This window comes from Oryzias latipes, chromosome 12, assembly GCF_002234675.1.
Source record: "Oryzias latipes chromosome 12, ASM223467v1".
NCBI classification, from domain to species: Eukaryota; Metazoa; Chordata; class Actinopteri; order Beloniformes; family Adrianichthyidae; genus Oryzias; species Oryzias latipes.
Window position 1 is genome coordinate 2,631,682 of NC_019870.2, and position 18,103 is coordinate 2,649,784.

The 18,103-nt window shown below is 40.7% G+C and overlaps 1 protein-coding gene across 5 annotated transcripts in view; it reads left to right on the top strand.

The window, feature by feature from the left end:
• Positions 1-787: 787 nt before the first annotated feature.
• Positions 788-18,103, top strand: part of LOC101165160 (membrane-associated phosphatidylinositol transfer protein 2) — a 75,239-nt gene continuing 57,923 nt past the window's right edge. For 2 of the 5 annotated variants that reach the window (XM_023960364.1, XM_023960360.1), the window contains exons 1-2: positions 788-1,404; positions 12,306-12,513. The gene's annotated coding sequence lies outside the window, so the exon portion shown is untranslated. Of the gene's footprint in view, positions 1,405-12,215; positions 12,514-17,446; positions 17,869-18,103 lie in introns of those variants that run through there. The other 3 variants (XM_023960363.1, XM_023960362.1, XM_023960361.1) reach the window with 3 other exon arrangements.

Sequence of the window (18,103 nt, forward strand, 5' to 3'; positions counted from 1 at the left end):
ATAAATAATAAACATGAGGAGAAAATAGCCTGTTTTTAAAATATGTCATCGTTTATAACTTTTGACAGCGGTTCATGTGACTTCCTTTCGAAATGAGACATGTGTCACTGAGTGTAATGGCAGTGATCACAAAAAACAGTTAATTTAAACATTTGTGGCGCTTGTCAATCTAACTAAAATTACATCAGAGCTAATTCAGTGACCATTACTGCATTTTTTAACCATAACGAAAACTTTCCTTTTTTCCAGTTTGTTCAAAAATAAAAAATTGGCCTTATAATCTGCTGCGGCTTAATTCTGATTGCGGTTATTGACCTACAATTGATTTTCTGTGGTACACGGTGCTCAAAAATCTGTCATGTTCTACTTGTGATACCTTAACATTTTTCAACTTTACTATCTAATCCCCTTTTGCTTGACAGGTACTTTTTAAAATGTAAAACTTTTTATTTTTCTACAAGATAGAGGAGTAAAAGAGTCACGTGTGGTCCTGGAGCTGGAGATTGAAGGCCCCTGTTTTATTCCAAAGAAAACAAATTCCCTAAAGTGGTGCTGTATTTTTAAAATTTGAAGGTTTGTCATAAAAAAGGTAAACAATTTTTAAAAGCAAAATATTTATTCAAATTCCCAATGAACTAAAATACATAAAAAGTTAAATAATCGTGAGAAGACATTTTTTTAGTTAAAAGGATTTTAACAAAAGAACTTTAAATTAGGTCCAATTCGCTTTCCGTACACAGAACCCAATAAAAGCGGTAAAAGTGTTTTAGCTAGCATCAATGACGTTAGCCATTTTCACACAATTGGCGTGTACGGGACTCACGTTTATTTGATAAGCAGTTATTTATGTTTGAGCAGAAAATGAGAATTATTTATCATAAGTTTTTTTTTATTACATTATTCTATCTTAAATTCGGTGGAATTTTATTTTTATTTTACGGCAAATCAAACTTTTTTTACTGAATTAATTTACGTTTTTATTTTGGAACAGTAACTGTAGTTTGAAGGTTTAATTTTTTATAATAATTGTTAATTAACGTACAGTAATAACTTAATTTTAGTCATATTTTTTTAAAAATATGTTTGAGTCAATGTCGCAACTCAGCAGCCGCGCGGGGGCGCCATCTTGCTTCTCAGAGCCGGGAAGGCTCGTGCTCGGATTTGCTTGTGACCAGAGGACCAAACTGTCATCACACGGGCAGCACTGACGCTAAAGCCCGAGATGAGCAGGGGGGCGCCGGGTGGAGAAGAGTGTGGCGCTGACGCGGCAGACGGGCGGAGGAACCCCGCCTAAGGAGCGCCGCGTGAGGGGAGCGGCAGGACGCAAACACCGAGGCTGCGCCGTCATCCCCGCCCTGAGAGGACCGTCAAAACCCGGCAGTGTGGTGCCTGCACCGAGGTCAGGTGAGCCCATCGTCATGCTGAGGAGGTCACCTGATGATGACATCATCACACCGCTAATTAACTCACCTTTCCTCTTTAATTAGGCCTCTAATTGTTTCCAGTATTGTTGCTGTCAGAGTTAAACGATGCTGCAAATCAGGTTGGGGGGCCACAAAGTCGCAGATGAACGCTGCAGGGGCCACAGATCTTATCATAGGGCCCCATGCAAAGGCTGTTTGAACATGACGATGTTGTTTAGCAGATTCCTAATGACTAGACTGTTAGTGTGGTTCTGTCTTTTGTTGTCTGGTCATTTTGTCCTGGGATAGACAGACACTGTTATCTAGATCAGTGTTTTTCAACCTATTTGGGGCCAAGGCACACTTTCTCCTTGACAAAAATACAACGGCACACCAGCATCCAAAAATTAAAAAAAGGGAGAAACTCTATAGTCTGTATTGATGTTCAGTCCCTCCATGATTTCACAGGCATTTTTGTGATAATTGTGGCTTTTCGTAGATGTAATAAAGTTAACTTGGTTAACTCAGTAATAATTTTCAACTAAATAATTGACATTTTACCCTGGTAGTTATTAACATGCAATTTTATGTAACCTCACAAAAAAACAAATATATTCTTTCTAAATAGTGATTTATTTATTTATATTTTTATTTCAATGTTGGTGCAAAGGAAACTATAATTTTTGAACAATTATATGATCACAATATGTTAGATACATTTTAAACAAAAACACTAACATATTTGTTTTCTGTAGCTACACAAAAAGTGAACATGTTGAAGTTTTAGTAGTTTTTCTTTTGTCTTAATCAAAGATGAAGTCTTTGAAAACTTTAACAAAAATGTTTTATTTTTTTTAGATGATTTAATTGTTTCAATTTAGTTTAATTGTGTCTGTTGGCCACTTCACCTTAATCCTGTTTCTTAAATGTTGTTGTTACTTATTCTTAAATTTAACATCTAAAATAACCCAGACGTTCTTAGAAAAGTGTTTCAGTTAGAAAGATGACTTGGAACAAACTCTGGGATGTTTGGCTGTTAAGAAACAAAAACCTTGAAGGAGAACTAAACTGTTGACCTCTGACCTCTGATTACATCAAGAAGATTTAAAAACTGTGTGTGTTCGTTGTGGTTTAAGACGTTTAACAGGGAAGACTCATTGTAGGCTTAGATGCTGTCACTTTAGCACAATGCATCATGGGAGATGAAATGGAAAACGGCCGCAGATGGCAGACAGACTCTCTTCTCTCTTTTTTTCAATTTCAATTTTTTAACCGTGCTTTAAAAACCCACCGCAATTTTATTTCAAGCTGAAAAGAAATTTTAATGGCCCTTTCGTAACCTAAAATCTTCTTTCTCTTTCGGCTTTTCCCATCAGGGGTCGCCACAGCGAATCATCCTTTTCCACCTCACTCTATCATGGACATCTTCTACCCTAACATTAGCCAACTTCATGTCCTCTGTTAAGACATCCATGTATCTCCTCTTTCGTAACCTAAAATAAAATTGAAAAAGTGTTCAGTGCTTCAGACGGATGAAGCCACTTTGATGAACAGCAAAACGTATCAAGGAGGAAGATTTAAGTCCAGTTTCCATGACTCAACTTCAAGACAACGCCATCTGGATGAATAAGAAATTGTTGGAAAGTGAATTGTTGCATTCCTACTGCATGTGTTGTGCTAAATTTAATATATTAATTTTTTACACTACACAGGTTCAGTATAAGTCATGGTTTTGCCTCATTATTGTTTATTAGCAAATTAGTAACATATATTGTTTCGAATTTTTTGTTATTTTGTAATACACAAATCATAAATCCAACCGAAACAAAACCGGGACCCAAAAATCGAGCTTTGAATTGAGGTAGGAAAAGCGAATCCCAAAATCCCAAATCAAAACACTATGGATCCATAAATAGTCTTTTTAAAGTTAGTACTTTTTGAGGTTTTTACTTCAGAATATGGTTGATGTCATATTTGGCATTTGAAAAAGTAATTTTAATAATGTTGTTGCATGTTGCTGTTTAGCTTCATTTTCAAATGTTATTTTTGGATTATCTCTTTAATTACCTTAAAAAATGATAAGTCTTCTAACACCACTGGCACAACATAATTTTAAACATGTGACTTAAAAGAAAACTGATATGAAAGGGGGGGGGGTTCTACATCCGTGTTTTGTGGCTGTACCTGGTGGTCTGTACCTGGTGGTCTGTACCTGGTGGTCTGTACCTGATGGTCTGTACCTGGTGGTCTGTACCTGGTGGTCTGTACCTGATGGTCTGTACCACAGTATCAACCATCAGACGTTTGAGAGCGTTTTGGTTCAGTTTCCCTCCACTTTCAACCATTTCAGCATTTTTATTTTGATAGAAGGGGGCGGGATTATCCAAACCAAAATGACATTTTTATGGTAATGACTGCTGGTAGGAAGTATCGTCTGCAGAAAGTATGAGTCATAGTATAGATCGCTGCACCCCCGCCCTACTTTCCTCTTCACCCCCAACTCCCTTTGCTCTCCCTCCATCTGTTTCCCCCCATTTGTCGGAGGAGAGGTGGCGTGCTGCGATGAGGGTTGCATACCAACAACAGCGTGACTCCTGGTTGGGAAGATTGTGCGTGAGGGCGGTGGGGATGGCGGTGGGGGGGTCTTGTCACGAGCATCCACGTCATCTCAGTGTGTGAAATCTATTTTTAGCAGCGCAAACACAGGGATTCCAGCTCAGTGATCACGGCTTCGCTGGCTGGAGTGTGATCGGAGTTTTTTTTTTTTAAAGATCTGTCTGCCTGCCTCTGCTGTCATCAGCAACCCCCCCCCCCCCCCGCTCCCTCCGCCCCCTCAGTCTGTCGAAGCGGAAAATATCTGCCACTTCCTCCTCCTCCTCTCCATACATCCACAAATAAACCATCTCTGCTGTGGAAATGTGGTTTCAGCAGTAAGACACGGCCAAAACAGGCAGCTTTGTGTAGTTTTTAAGGTCATTTTCTGACTTGTGGTTCTTTTGTGTTGCTTTGCAAGTGCATGATCGTTGTTTATTGGCTCTTGGATGTCTTTGAACTTATTACAACGTTATTAAGGTTCAGATTGTGTCTGTTTGTGATTAATATGAATTAGGCCTGAACAGTATAGAGCAAATTTAGTGTTTTTTTCATTTATTTTTACATGATATCAAACTGTGGAATACGCATGTCCCAAAAGACGACAAAAATTGCACTAGATGGTTACCTTAAATGTGCTAAAACTATCTTATGGCAGCTTTATGAGTATTTAGTAAATCCAATAAATCCATTATTGCATTTGACCTATCGGATGGAGCCCTTTTATGTTCGATGTTCGCCTCCTATGTAGACGAGGGTCATTTGGAGTATCATTTTTAAACTGTTGCTGTGAAATGGAATTTGTGTTTTTGGTTGTTTTGCTATTTGTTAACGTATCGCAAGTTATATCGTCATCGCAATATTGATCACTAATATCGCGAGTTTTCCTCTTATCATGCAGCCCAGATAAGAAGGATTCTGTAATCATAAATGATGGAGGAGAAGAAGCCAATAATAAATCTGAAGGGATTCAAAAGCAAATGGTAACCCTTTAACATTGGAGACACCTAAATAACACTTTGACCTACTGGCTGACTCTTCAGCCGCTTCAGCTTTGCTCCGATATGCAACACTTAAGTAAAACAATGTAACTTGAAGTCTTACATTACTTTACTAATGTGAAGTACACACTGCCGAGCGTTGGTGATGTGTTTTAGGATTACTGTTTACGTATCCCTTTCTGTTATTCTGCTCACTGATAACATTCATCAATTCGGCTGATTCCTCTGCTGGGGCTCACAGAAAGCTTGTATCCGGTTAGGAACACTTCCGTCACAGGTCTATATCTGCATGGCATTGCCAGTTGCTCTGTTATAATCGGGAATGGAAAGAAGGGTCACATGACAGCGGTGGGGGCGTGGTGAGGTTGCCCCTCTGGGCGGAAAGCTGCAGGGAGCACTCTGTCTAATTAACAGGCTGCGTTGTTCAGACGTGGCGTTTGGCGGTCATTAAATATTCAGCTGCTCGCATAATCAGAAGATCAGGCCGCACAGGGATAGATGGATTTGTTACCTTCAGCTCCTCTACAGTTTTCTGCAGATGTTGTTTTGCCTCCATAGATGTTACAGTTAGATTTGGTGGATTCTGTTTACCATGAATGAATAATAATGACAATAATGAGAATAAACGTACTATCCGCCAAAGGTTTTGTAGAAGTTACTTGTATTTTCCATCAAAAACAAGGGGTTAAGCCTTGGTCACATGCACTTGTACGGGGGCTTGTCCCGTACGGGCGTTGCGGGTTGTCTGGGTTTGTTGAGGGTCATGGAGAAGAGCGGAGTGAAGCATAGTTGTGTCTTCAGTTCTCTTGAGGCTCAAACGGCCGCCTCAAGGGACGTGATGAAAATGGAACATACCATTGTTATGTGTAGCAAGTCTATCGTGAAGAATAACACTCAAGGTTGCTGGAGCCAATCCAGCGACTGATGGGCGAAGGCAGAATACCCACTGGGCAGGTCGCCGCTCGTTCCAGGGCCACACACTCACGTATATTCACACCTAAGAGACCATTTAGAATCATCGCTTAACGTGTGAAGCATGTAGGAAACCAGAGTGTCCGGAGAGAGCGCACTCATGCGTGAGGAGAACACGCCATATCCACAGAGGAAGGTCGCCTCTGGGATTCAAACCAGGGCCTTCTCGCTGTGACCAAAATCCCCAGAAGTCTGTTTTTGTCATGATAAGTAAGAACATTTTCCATAATACGACTTTATAATAATTTAAGTAGCTAAAAGAATCTTTAAATTGAAACTTGCTTCAGAATTTTTCATCCTCAGGGATATTTATATTGGAAGAATTTGATTTAAATGACTCTTAATTTGTTTTTTTATTCATCCTCTTAACAGAAAAACAAAAGACAGACCGGTAGCTTAAATCAATGGGAATCAAACTTTGCTGCTGCTGTGAATCAGCTGAGCTCAGAGGTTTGGAGTTGGGCCAAATGCTAGTGGTGGTGGTTGGAGGAGAGAATTTTTCTCCTGTATCTCTGCTCCCCAAGTAATTAAAAGTAGTGTCTTTCTGTGCTGGCTAGTATATCACATCTTTACAACCTCCTCCATCTAATCACTCCTCTTTTTTTCACCAATTTCTCTGATTATCTTTGATCTGTAATCGGTCCAACCTGCTGTCTCATGGGTCGCGTTCACGTCGTTGTTTGTGGATGTATTTTAGACTAAAAGCTGACACTAAATTTCCTTTCTCTCACATTTAATGACAGGTTTATATTATCCTAACAAATGCAGAGTGCTGATCTCTCTGCTCTTTATCTTTGATATTGTGATTGTGTGCTGAGTACTGTGCATTTATTGTCTCCTTTGTTCACGCTTTCTATGCTACTTTGTGCTTTTGATCTTGTCTAGTCTGCCTCCTTGTTCATTAAATGCTTTTATTTCATCTTTAATCGAGCATCTGGACCTTGGCCAGAAAGATGGTACATCCGGACCTTCAGGGGTAAACCTAGTTCAAGAGTTTTCACACAAAAAAAAAACAAGAGAACTTCAACGTCAGCAGTTTGGCTTTTAGAGTTTATGTTCTGCAACCCCTTATAAAAGCATTTCCTTGGAGGTTTGGCTCTTTCTCTGTTGATGAATGAGGATGGATGTGAACCGAAAACTGGCAAAAGTAACGATACAGCGTTGGATCGAAGTAACAGATCAGGATTAATCGACTAGATCAGGGTTGCCAAACTCCAGGCTTAACTTGTTGCAGTCTTGATTGTTTTGAAATATTCATACGCTTCCTGCTACAGTTTCCCTGGATCTATGGGGGGTATGAAAATATCGATTCAGCGATATATCGCAATAGTTCATTTTCGGATATTTGTATCGATATAAAATGCTGTCAGGACGATATTTATTTAATTATTTATGAGCACTCTTCAGCGTCAGACTCTTGTTTTCCACTTCAACCTCCGACCGCTAGTGGGCATCGGAGCACACAGAGCCTCTTTGAGCAGCTCTACACCACACAAAATAACTACAAGATCTCAGCAAAGCAGATTTTTTTCATTATTATGATACATTAACGCGGATTGCGGTGCTTCGTAGCGGCTTAGATAAGAACGAGTGAAGCGCTGCAGCTGCACAGCGGCTAACGCACAGAGCCAAAATGCTATCGGCAAAGCGGGCCAAAGTTCTGCAGAACCTCACAACAATAGATACTAGTTCAGCGACTTGATGGATCAGAGCGTACAACGCTCTGAAAAAAGGCCGAGATCGTGGCGATGAGCGTTAGAAAGAGGCTATGATGTAAACAACGCATCTTAGCCACATTAAAGCAACTTTCCTTCATCCTGTCATGCTGCCTCATCACCCTTTTTTTTTGTAGAAATAATTAGTGTTTTTTTCCTTTATTTTTTGAAGCACCATTCTGGCTCCTGAACCGTTTAAAAGTACTGGAGAGGCTACATAACGAAATGTTGAAAATAAACAGCACTTTATTTCCCCAATCATACGTTTAGAACTTTATTGGTTAAGGCACATTCATTCAATTTTTTTTCTTTTACTGAAACATATTTTGTTGTGGAAATCAGACAGTATTGACTGTTCCCTTTAAAAACAAATATATTTTAATTTTCCAAAATAAAAGCACTATGAATTTTCTTGGGTAAAAGGTACTTTTTAATCACAATATACGGCATATTTGATTTGATTTGATTTGAAATGGTTTATTTCAAGCAATTAAGTAGAAATAATACACAACAGCAATATAAACATCAGTTATACATTCATACAGTAACTAATCAAACTTAGGACAATTAGGCATATTAATAAATATTGCTTGAAAGGGAGTGGAAGGAAGCGAACTTATATAATCCCACCCGTTATACTATAACCATTTTATTACATGATTTATCAATATCCGGTTCCCGGTTTTTATCAGACAGAATTAAAAATCATGAGATATCGATAAAGCACATGACAAAGATGAATTACTTAAGTATTACGTCAAAAATAACTATTTTAGAAATCAACATGGCAAATGCAGCATCTGAAATATATGCAGCTTATGTTACTTATAAAAGCCATTCATAGTAATAAAACATAATACTGTATTATTAAAGCAGACAACACTGTTTCAGGAATTTTCATAGCAAAATTTCATCAAGTATCAAAAGATAAAAACATGTGCAAAATTATGCATCATTAGGAAAGATTTTTGAATCAATTTATCAATTTTTGGAGAAAGTGAAGTAATATCATTAAAAGTCAATCAATTTAACAATTTTCAATAAGTGATTAATCATTTGTTTTACTTTTTTTTATATTTTTTTTGTATTTTTATTTTTTTTTTATAATAAAGCAATGCTGTAGGGGAAAAGTTAAAAAAAGGGTCCATAACTGTCGATTGTCCAAGGTTGGTATTTCTTCTTTTACTGATAACAGCCGTTCTTCTGGGTTCAAAACAGTTTATAGTTCTCTTCGATGTTTTGACTGCAGACATTAGATTCAGGTCCATATCCTTCTTCAGCTGATATCAGCTGCGGTGAAAGTTGAGGTCAAGTTGTCTGCAGGTCAGAACTCTGCTGTTATTCAGGTTACGTCAGACATACAGAGAAAGTGAGGAATCCAGGTGTCATATTTCTTGAAATTATTTGGCTCTATGGTTTATTACTTCATGTTGTTTCAGACGACCGTGGTCAAACACTTCTCAAAGTCCTTCATGGTGCTCACAACCAGAACCTTGGACCGGTCCTCTGGACCGAGCGGTTTGACGTAAATCCTGCAGCCTTTAGCCCAAGTGTTCTCAATCTGCTTACGCTTCCTGAGAAGACGTGCATGTTTTGAGATTTCAGCATTCCTTCTGGTCAGATGGTCGTTCAGATAAGCAGCCGAACCTTTCAGGTGTTTCCTTTGGGTCATCAAAGCTAGCTTGTGTTTGTGATTCACAAACCTGATGAGGATCGCTGGTTTATCCGTCTCCTTTCTCCTGGGGAGCAGGTGGCAGGTCTCGATGGTATTGAGATCCAGGGAAATCCCTTTAGATGTGAGAAATGAATGTATTTTCTGCTCCAGAGACTCTGCACCGATCTCCGTATTAGCACTGCCAGCTACGCTAGCGCTAGCATTAGCAGTGCTTGCTCCTGCTTCATTCAGCTTCGCTTGAGGCTTGATTGGTACTCCAGTGAAAATGACATTATTCATCCTTACTTGCTGTTCCACATCGTCCAGTCTTTTCTCCAGAATCTCGACCCGGTTTTCTCGCTGCTCGTTTTGAGCCCGAGATTTTCGGAACTCTTCCATCATTTCCCAAAGTGGCGTTAGCTTAGCCGACACTTGTTCCATAAAACTTTTCAGCGTTTCTTGAATAATGTCAAGAGTCTTTTTGAGGTCTTCGTATTCCTGGGGTTTCTTCGGGGGCATGGTCAGCTCTCTTTTTGGGGGAAAATCAACCTTTTAAGTAATTTGAAGATAGTTGTATTCGCAGAGAGGCACGCCACGCGTCCTGCTGTGTAACCCGGAACCGGAAGTATTAATATTCAGGTAGAGTTTTTTTCTAAGTCATACTCTAAAGGAAAATGTGTTTCAGTACAATATCACGATATCATGAGAGGCGTATCGGGATACGCATAATATCGCCAGACTCTTGCCGATATACACCCCTACTTGGACCCGTTTGGTTCACCAGTGAGTACCTGAAAGGGTAGGGATGGGTGGAAAAGAAGGGCAACGCCCACCCTTAAAGACTGGAGTTTGACACCCATAGACTAGATGATAGGAGCTGGTTTGGAAAACGATAGATGGACGAGGAATCCCTGTAGCCCTGAACAAAACAGGCTTCTTCTTTCTCCCATCAGTGGCTTTTATTTGAGGTTTGGTGGTACAGGATGGAGCACAGAGAGAGACCATCACACATATATTGAGCTGCTAAACCAGTGTAGCTTAATGGTATCCTACCGGTAACTTTTGTTTTTTTTTCTGTGTTTGATGACCCCATTTCTTTGGTAAAGAGCTCAGACATAATTCAGTCTCGCGCATTGGCAGGTGTTAAAACACACTGCTTCGTAAAATGTTGTGTTCTGAATTGAATCACAAACGCAGGACTAAAAACAGACCAGCTGCTTTGTGTGACACAGATGAGAGCGGGCTCTGGGTCTGTAGAAAGGCCTGAACAAAGGTTCAGATTACACTCTGCACTAACTGGTCTTTGCTATGCAGAGCACTCCTTTAAATCCTTCAGATGGCAGGTGCTCTGTTTGTTTGTCCTCCCTTTGTGTCGCTTTTGTAATTCTCCCATTTGTTGTTGTTTAGGGATGAAAGCCCAGATTTCCTCATGCAAAGACAGTTTCTGTCTGAAAAAAAAGCCAGAGGGTGGACGAGTTCTTCGCTAGAAGATAGGAAGTGGGGTGGCCTAACCTAGAACCCCTTAAATTGTAACTTTTAGAAGTAAAAATAAACTGCTGGATTCATCTTTGTGAAGGAGGTAGACACAAAAAGTGGACCTGTGACAATCTTTCTGTCCTTCTGAAGCCTCTGCTCCCCTAAAAAGTACTAAAAACTAGAAAACGGCGTATACTTGTAAAGCACTTCAGTATCTTCTTAGGTTTGGAGCGTTTTTCATTCACAGTCCCTTTCACTCATGGACACACACCTATAACGACCAGGAGCAATGTGGGGGTCAGTGTCTTGCCCAAGGACACTTCGACCCATGGACGGGTGGGCCGAGAACCAAAACTCCAATCTTCCAATCAGAGGTCAGCGGCTCTACCTCTGCACCACAGCCACCCACTAAAGCCGTAATTGATTGCACTTGTATCGGTTGTCCAGGCCCGTGAAGGGTCATGGAGAGGAGTGGCTCCATCTTAGGGGGGGGGCACAGTTCTCTTGAGGCTTGTACGGCCGGCCACCTCAAGGGATGTCCTGAAAATGGAACGTACCATTGCTGTGCCTGTGGTAAGTGTGTGGTGAAACATTCATAAGCAATATATTCATATTCAATATATATGACAATTAAATAACTATATTTGTCAAATTTGAATATTCTGGTCATAAGAGAAATGTGTAATCTTCAACAGGTTGTGTAGACTTAAATATTGAACTGCCATCACACTTTAAACATGACAGATGAGCTGAAGGAATGCGATTTAAAGTTTTAAGAGAGATCATAAATAAAACACAACGTTAAACTGCTTGATTGGTTCCATTTAAATGCCATGAATTCCACAAGTAAATTCTAACTTTTTCAAATTTTCCAGAACAAACATTAAGTAGACAAACATTTTTGTCAACATCCTGTGAGTAAGCTAGCAACTAAAAGCAAACTGTCTGAATGTCTTCTTGTAATTCAGAGTGTTGCTGCTGTGCAGGTCTGACTTATAGAAATATCGTTTATCTGAGGTTGACCACGTCTGGTGGCTCTGCTTTAGGTGATTTAAAAAAAAAACAAGGTTGGTGGTATTTTCAGTTTTAGCACGATTTGCAGACATAAATATAGTATTGTGTAAAAACTGGATTTTTATGGTGAATTTTCTGCATTATTTAAATAAGAAACGTGTCAGCATAGAAGTCTTTGTGGGGAGGATCAGTATTCATGCTCCTGAAGAGAGACCTTTCCAGCTCGTGAGCCTTGACCAGCTTTGCCCAGGCGGTGATGCATTCACAGCAATCTGAGCAACGTCACGATCTGCCCCTACATTGTCACTCTGCTCCCTGCGTGCCCCCGCCCCACATCACCCTCACCCCCACCGTACTGAGCTTAAAATAGCCCGTAACCTCTCCGATTCCCCCAGCCCTCACGTCAAGCCTCTGCTCACGCATGTGCTGCATCTTTCCGTGTCAGATGAGAACTCAACAATGAAATCATGTCTTCCAGGAGATCCAGACATCTTCCATGCTGCCTTGCTCCTGTGGTTACGAGGATGAAATGGTTTTTGAACCATCATTTCTGCTTCCCGCTTTGCTGCTCTTCCACACATTTTCTTTTGGAGGTCCTGCATGTGTGATTCGCTTAGACATCATCTCAGCTGTTGCCAGCTCACAGATGGAGGGAGGTGGAAAACGGTGCTGGAGTCAATCTACAGGTCAGTGGGAACATCTGGAGCTCTGCAGACCTTTTATTCCAAATTGCTCTTTATTTTTTACAGCTGAGCAACCACACTAATGATCTATGAAATAATACAAGTAAACTCTGTTCCATCTGCGCCTCATGCAGGGAAGGTGTAGCTGATCACAACAGCTGCTTCTTTTAGGGATTTCAAGGTTTGTAGTTAAAATAGAGCATAGGTCTTACAGTAAAAAAGTGGCAGGATTTTTAAAGATCCTTTTATTATTTAAATTCATTCATTCATTCTTCTGTTTTGTCCCTTTCGGGGTCACGGGCTACTGGAGCCTATCCCGGTCACTTATGGGCGAAGGCGGGGACGCCCTGGACAGGTCGCCAGTCTGTCGCAGGGCCACAATCACACACCCATAGACACTCACGTTCACACCTACGGACAATGTAGAGGAACCGATGAACCTATGAAGCATGTTTTTGGACAGTGGGAGGAAGCCGGAGAGAACCCACGCATGCACGGGGAGAACACGCTAACTCCACACAGAAAGGTCCCCCGTTGATGTTCTGGTTCTGGTTCAGACTTGAACTGGGGGCCTTCTTGCTGTGAGGCAAGAGCGCTAACCGCTGCGCCACCATGCAGCCTTTTTTAAGTGGAACTGAAAACAGAAATTTTAAAATTGTTTAAAAAGTTAAGCACTTTGCCAGCTAACTTAGATTTACATGGAGAAATCGAATGAAAATTTCTAAAAAATTCAACTGGACAAAATTTCTGGTTTGGAACAACATGGAGAAATGTTGGAATTATTATTATTTTTTTGTAATTAGAATTGCTTTATTTTATGAAATCATAGCTAAAGAGGACAGACAAAAAAACAATAATATTTCTATAACTGCAAGCAGCATTGTGTGGCCTTCAGGCACGCCCGAAAATCATAAACAAGTCTGTATCGTCAAGAGTAAATTTGGGTGTTTCCTTGGTAACAGGGTTTTTCTGTCAACCCCGCCTACATTCCTAATCTGTTCATATTGAATGTCGTGTTGTGTCGTTCAGCTTGAGGCAAAGAGCCAAGGATTCTTGTATAACATTTTCACAATATTCTAGTAAAAAAATGTGCAAGCAACAGGGAAACGACGTACTAGACCATTCCATACCATATTTTGTGGTTGTAGATATGATTTATGGTTTATTTTGAAAAACCTGATTCGAGCTGATTTCATTTTGAAACAGTTTTTTCAAATTTCTATCCCCCAGTTCTTAGCACGTTCTTGTAGCATTTTTCTTTTGATGGAGGGCAGACATAAGAGGATTGAAGATTAAAATGTGAATGTTTGAAAAAGCGCGGGTTTGTTAAGCAGAAACTGCGATGGGCGGAGCCAAAGTCTCCCTGCTCAAACTCCACATCCTCCACGTGAAGACAAGTACTGTACGTGCTTCAGCATCTTCATTTCTCTCGTCCGAGCTTCCATCTGGCTCTAAACTGCACGGCTCCAATAATGCTTGCCGGTTCTTTTGCTACGCTAATGTTAGAAACAAAGGCATGCTGGGATATAAACGTAGGGTTACTTCCGCGCCACAGTCGCCCGCACACAACCCAGAGGCGAATTTCTGAGGGACTCCTGCCGCTGTGGAGAAAAAATTTCTTTAAAAACGGCACAGGCTTTTAAAAGACCACTGGGAAGGCTTTTACAGTAGAAAACCTCTAGTTGGAGTAGAACTTAAATGGTTTAATTCCATCTGATTCGATTAACAACTTGTCTCAGACAGATCGATCCGATTTTTCCAAGTAGCCTCCCAAATATGCTCCAGGAGGTGGGAGTGATTTATTTATGTTTTTTTTTAGGAACAGGTCAGATTTCCCCCCCTAAAAGGTGCACGTGTCCAGTGAGAATCTCAGAAATGGACTAATCCAACAACAGCACTTTGTGTTGATGCTTTTTTTCATTTCATGTTGCGCATCGGTTCAACATGACAAAAAAACTAAAGTGTCAGCAGAGCCGCCGGTTTGTGTCTGGATGAGCATCAGGATGAGCATCAGCAGAGTCTGGTGGTGAGGACAGGTGCGTCTGACGAGACCACAATTGAACAGGCGCGACGGCGGCAGATGTCCTTGTTACGAGGTGGACTGCGCTCGTGCCGATCTGGCGGCGAGCGTTAAGGGCGGAGCTCCCATCAACAAGTCCTGTCATGCTGACAGTGCTGCAGATCAAAAGGAGAGTCTGCCGCTGCACAAACCTTGAAGCTCCTTCTTCTCTCTGACATGGAACCAAATCCACGCAGGCCGTGTTCTGCAGTGGGAACACGTCTGACGGCCGTCTTCATGCGGCGTTTCCTGTAAGGTGAAGCAGCTGCTGCTGCAGAGCTCGGCGGGCTGCAGGTGGGATATTTTTATCCTCCCACCCAGAGATGGATGGAATTAAAGACACATTTATAAACGGCAGACGCGCATCAGCGTTCAGTCGCATTTATGCGAAGAATCCCCAAAGAATCTCTGAAGTCTAAAGACCTGGGCTGCCATATCCTGGGGAAGCCGCAGTTCTCGGTTAAAATCTGAACCAAATCAATCAATGGGATTGATTTGTTCTATGATCAATGGGGAAACTGAATTATTGCATCCCTACAGTGTGTTTATGTTAAGTGTTAAACATTGTAGCCAACTGAAAGGTTTTTCTTCATTGTTACTGGCCTATTAGCAAATCCAGAAAAGGATTTTTCTACTTCATTTTTCTTGTTTCTTGTTGTTTTGTAGTAAGCATATCGTGAATCAAACCGAAACAAATCCATGACCCAAAAATGGAGGTTTTAACCAAATTGTAGGGAAAGTGAATCGTTGCATCTCTACTACGATACAGCTGTTCTATATGAAGCAGAAAAAAGGGTTTTAAAGTGTTTAGATTCTCTGCTTCTGTACTCGATTCATATTTGAACTTTTATTTTATTGCAAATCATAAAAGTGTTTGACTGCAGGGTTTATGGGGACATCCCTTAATGTTCTGGATTCTGCATTCGCACAGTGCAGAGATATACAGGATACACCTTTGACACTGTTTTTAAAATAAAACTTAAGGTATTAGTTTAATTAAAAAAACAAAACAACAACTGTGGAACAGTTATGAGAAGACAGTGGAGCTCCTTGTTTTCCAGACGATTTTGTAAAAGTGAGAGAAATTGAGAAAACGTGTCAAAAGCAGAGATTTTAGTTTATGTAGAACCCAAACGTCTTTTCCTAATGAGGCATCAACAGGTTGATGAGCTGGAAAGCAGACTTGCTCAGTGGGACACGAAGGCGACAAACCCGAATTCTAAAAGTCTCCCAAATACGGAATCCTTACAGTTGGAAATGCAGCAAAGAAAAACACAAATTCCTCTCATAGTTTGTTTCAAACAAACCAAAGAGCTGAAATTGTCTCCATTAGTCCACATAATGATTCACTACGGAATGAAATACGCATAAAGAGGAAGGACGCTCCTCATCATCAGCAGTACAGATCTGCACGACTCCGCTGTCAGCTTCCATGGCGAGGATTTGTGAGGATACGTCAGCTGTTTAATGCCCACCCAGGTCACATTTTCATTTGTTAAAAAAGGTTTTTTACAGCAGGCTTTCATCAATGCCCCCCCCCCCCGCTATGAAAAATGAAAAGGATCAATTTATCAGCTTCTGGATGGAGAAGTACTTTGAATCTCCAGGAGGGGATTTATCGCTTTGAATTATAACTGGAGGAACAGATGGCGAAATATTTCAATGTTTGGCCGCAGCAAGAAAATATGAAGTCTGAAAACGTGTTAAATGTTAAAGGCCGTGTTGCACAGCCTCTACGTGCGTTTTATCGCATATTGCACGGATGAAAATGGTTCATATATGAACATACGTGAAAAAAAGTGAGAAAAGTTTAGGTGAAATTTTCACCACATTAAAACCACGGAAGAAGTACCAATAAACCACGCAAAGAACACGTAAACTAACCTAAAACATGAACTTGTGCTGTCTATATGCAATTATGGACTGCGCTCAAATGACCATCTATCGCTCGCCGTTCCATTTGCTCGTACAGAACTGGGGAAAAAGGCTTTTGTCTTTTCTGCCCCCTCCACATGGAACACTGTACAGAAAAGATGTAAATTAAAAGAACTCATTCCTCTGAATATTTTTAAATCCAAGCTGAGATTTGAGGAGAAAGTCACTTTTAACTGTCCCTGTTTTACATGAGTTCTAATTTTTATTTATGTTTTTAATGTTGGCCTTTTTTTTTGTAAATGTAATTTATTGTTTCCCCCCTAGCCAGGACTCCCTCGAAAAAGATATTCTTAATCTCAATGGGACAATTCCTGGGTAAATAAAGGTTAAATTAAAAAAAAAATAATTTCGTCATTTGATATGTGCGCCGAATATGCGATATAAAAGTTATACAGTCACATACGTGGAACGGTCGTGGAAAGACAAATTTGTGTATGTTTCTAGCAAAAATCATGCACAATTGCATAAGATTTACATAATATTTGCATATAAAGTACATTGAATTTGTATGAACTGCGCAATTCTCAACCAAACAAAAATTTCAAACTCAAAACCGAATTTATGTAAAGACCCGCCGGCCAAAAACCCCCAACGGATGCCTGAGCACAGATTTGTTTTCTTTTAAACTGTTGTAAAAGAAAGAAAAGTTGATTAATATTTGGCATAGTAAATAAATAAAAAAGACTTAAAAAAAGAGGCTTTTATAACCGCATTTGAATCCTTTTGCTTTGTTAAGGATATATGTTAAAAAATGTAATAGTTCATAAAGTTTAGTCATTTCTTTTCTCACAAAACCCCAAAAGATTTCTTTTTAGTGTGTCAAAAGTCAGATATGTGTCCTCTTCCTCTAAAAAACAAACCAATTTCATATTGAAGCAATCTGCTTCTCCCTGGGATTAACATTTTTGGGCGGGAGCGTTAATTCTCTAAAATTAAATTCCAGCATATGTGCTGAATCTGGCTCAGTGTTACACAACAACGCTCACTAAAAAAGGCAATCAATCTGGTGGGCTGCACCGCCAGCCGCGCTGCATCCCAACAAACCCCACCAACCGGGCCTGAGCCTCGTGCGTCTCCATGGTAACAAAGCCTCATCGGTCTAAAGGAGGTGGAGACAGGCAGAAGGAGGAGAGCAGAGGACTTGGGGAGGCAGAAGAAGCGGGGACGAGAGGCAGAATTTCATGCCGCTCTTTGAAAAAGCAGAAGCAAACCCTCCTTTGGAGCGCTTGGTGGAGGGCTGGGGAGGGAGCAGGAGCAGGGGAGCTGAGGGTGGAGCGCCGCGATGTGGTGCAGGGCTGGCACTCTTTCCTGAACCGGGATCTGCCATGGGCCTGAGCGCAGCGGATCAGCTGGGAAGCTGCGAGGTAAACATTTGTCTCACACGTCCGCCCGAAGCGAAGCCGATCCGAGCTCCGGGGGGGGTATGGTTTGTGGGGATCAGTGTGAACATTTTACAAATGTGTCGCTGCAGCATCACTGCAGCTCTGTGGAGACAGTGTGTTTGAAAAAAAAACTTGATTTTTGGACGAGCTTTTGTAGAATAATGAAGGAAATCCTCATAGAGGATGGGAAACATCTTCAGGGTTCTGATGCGTTTTC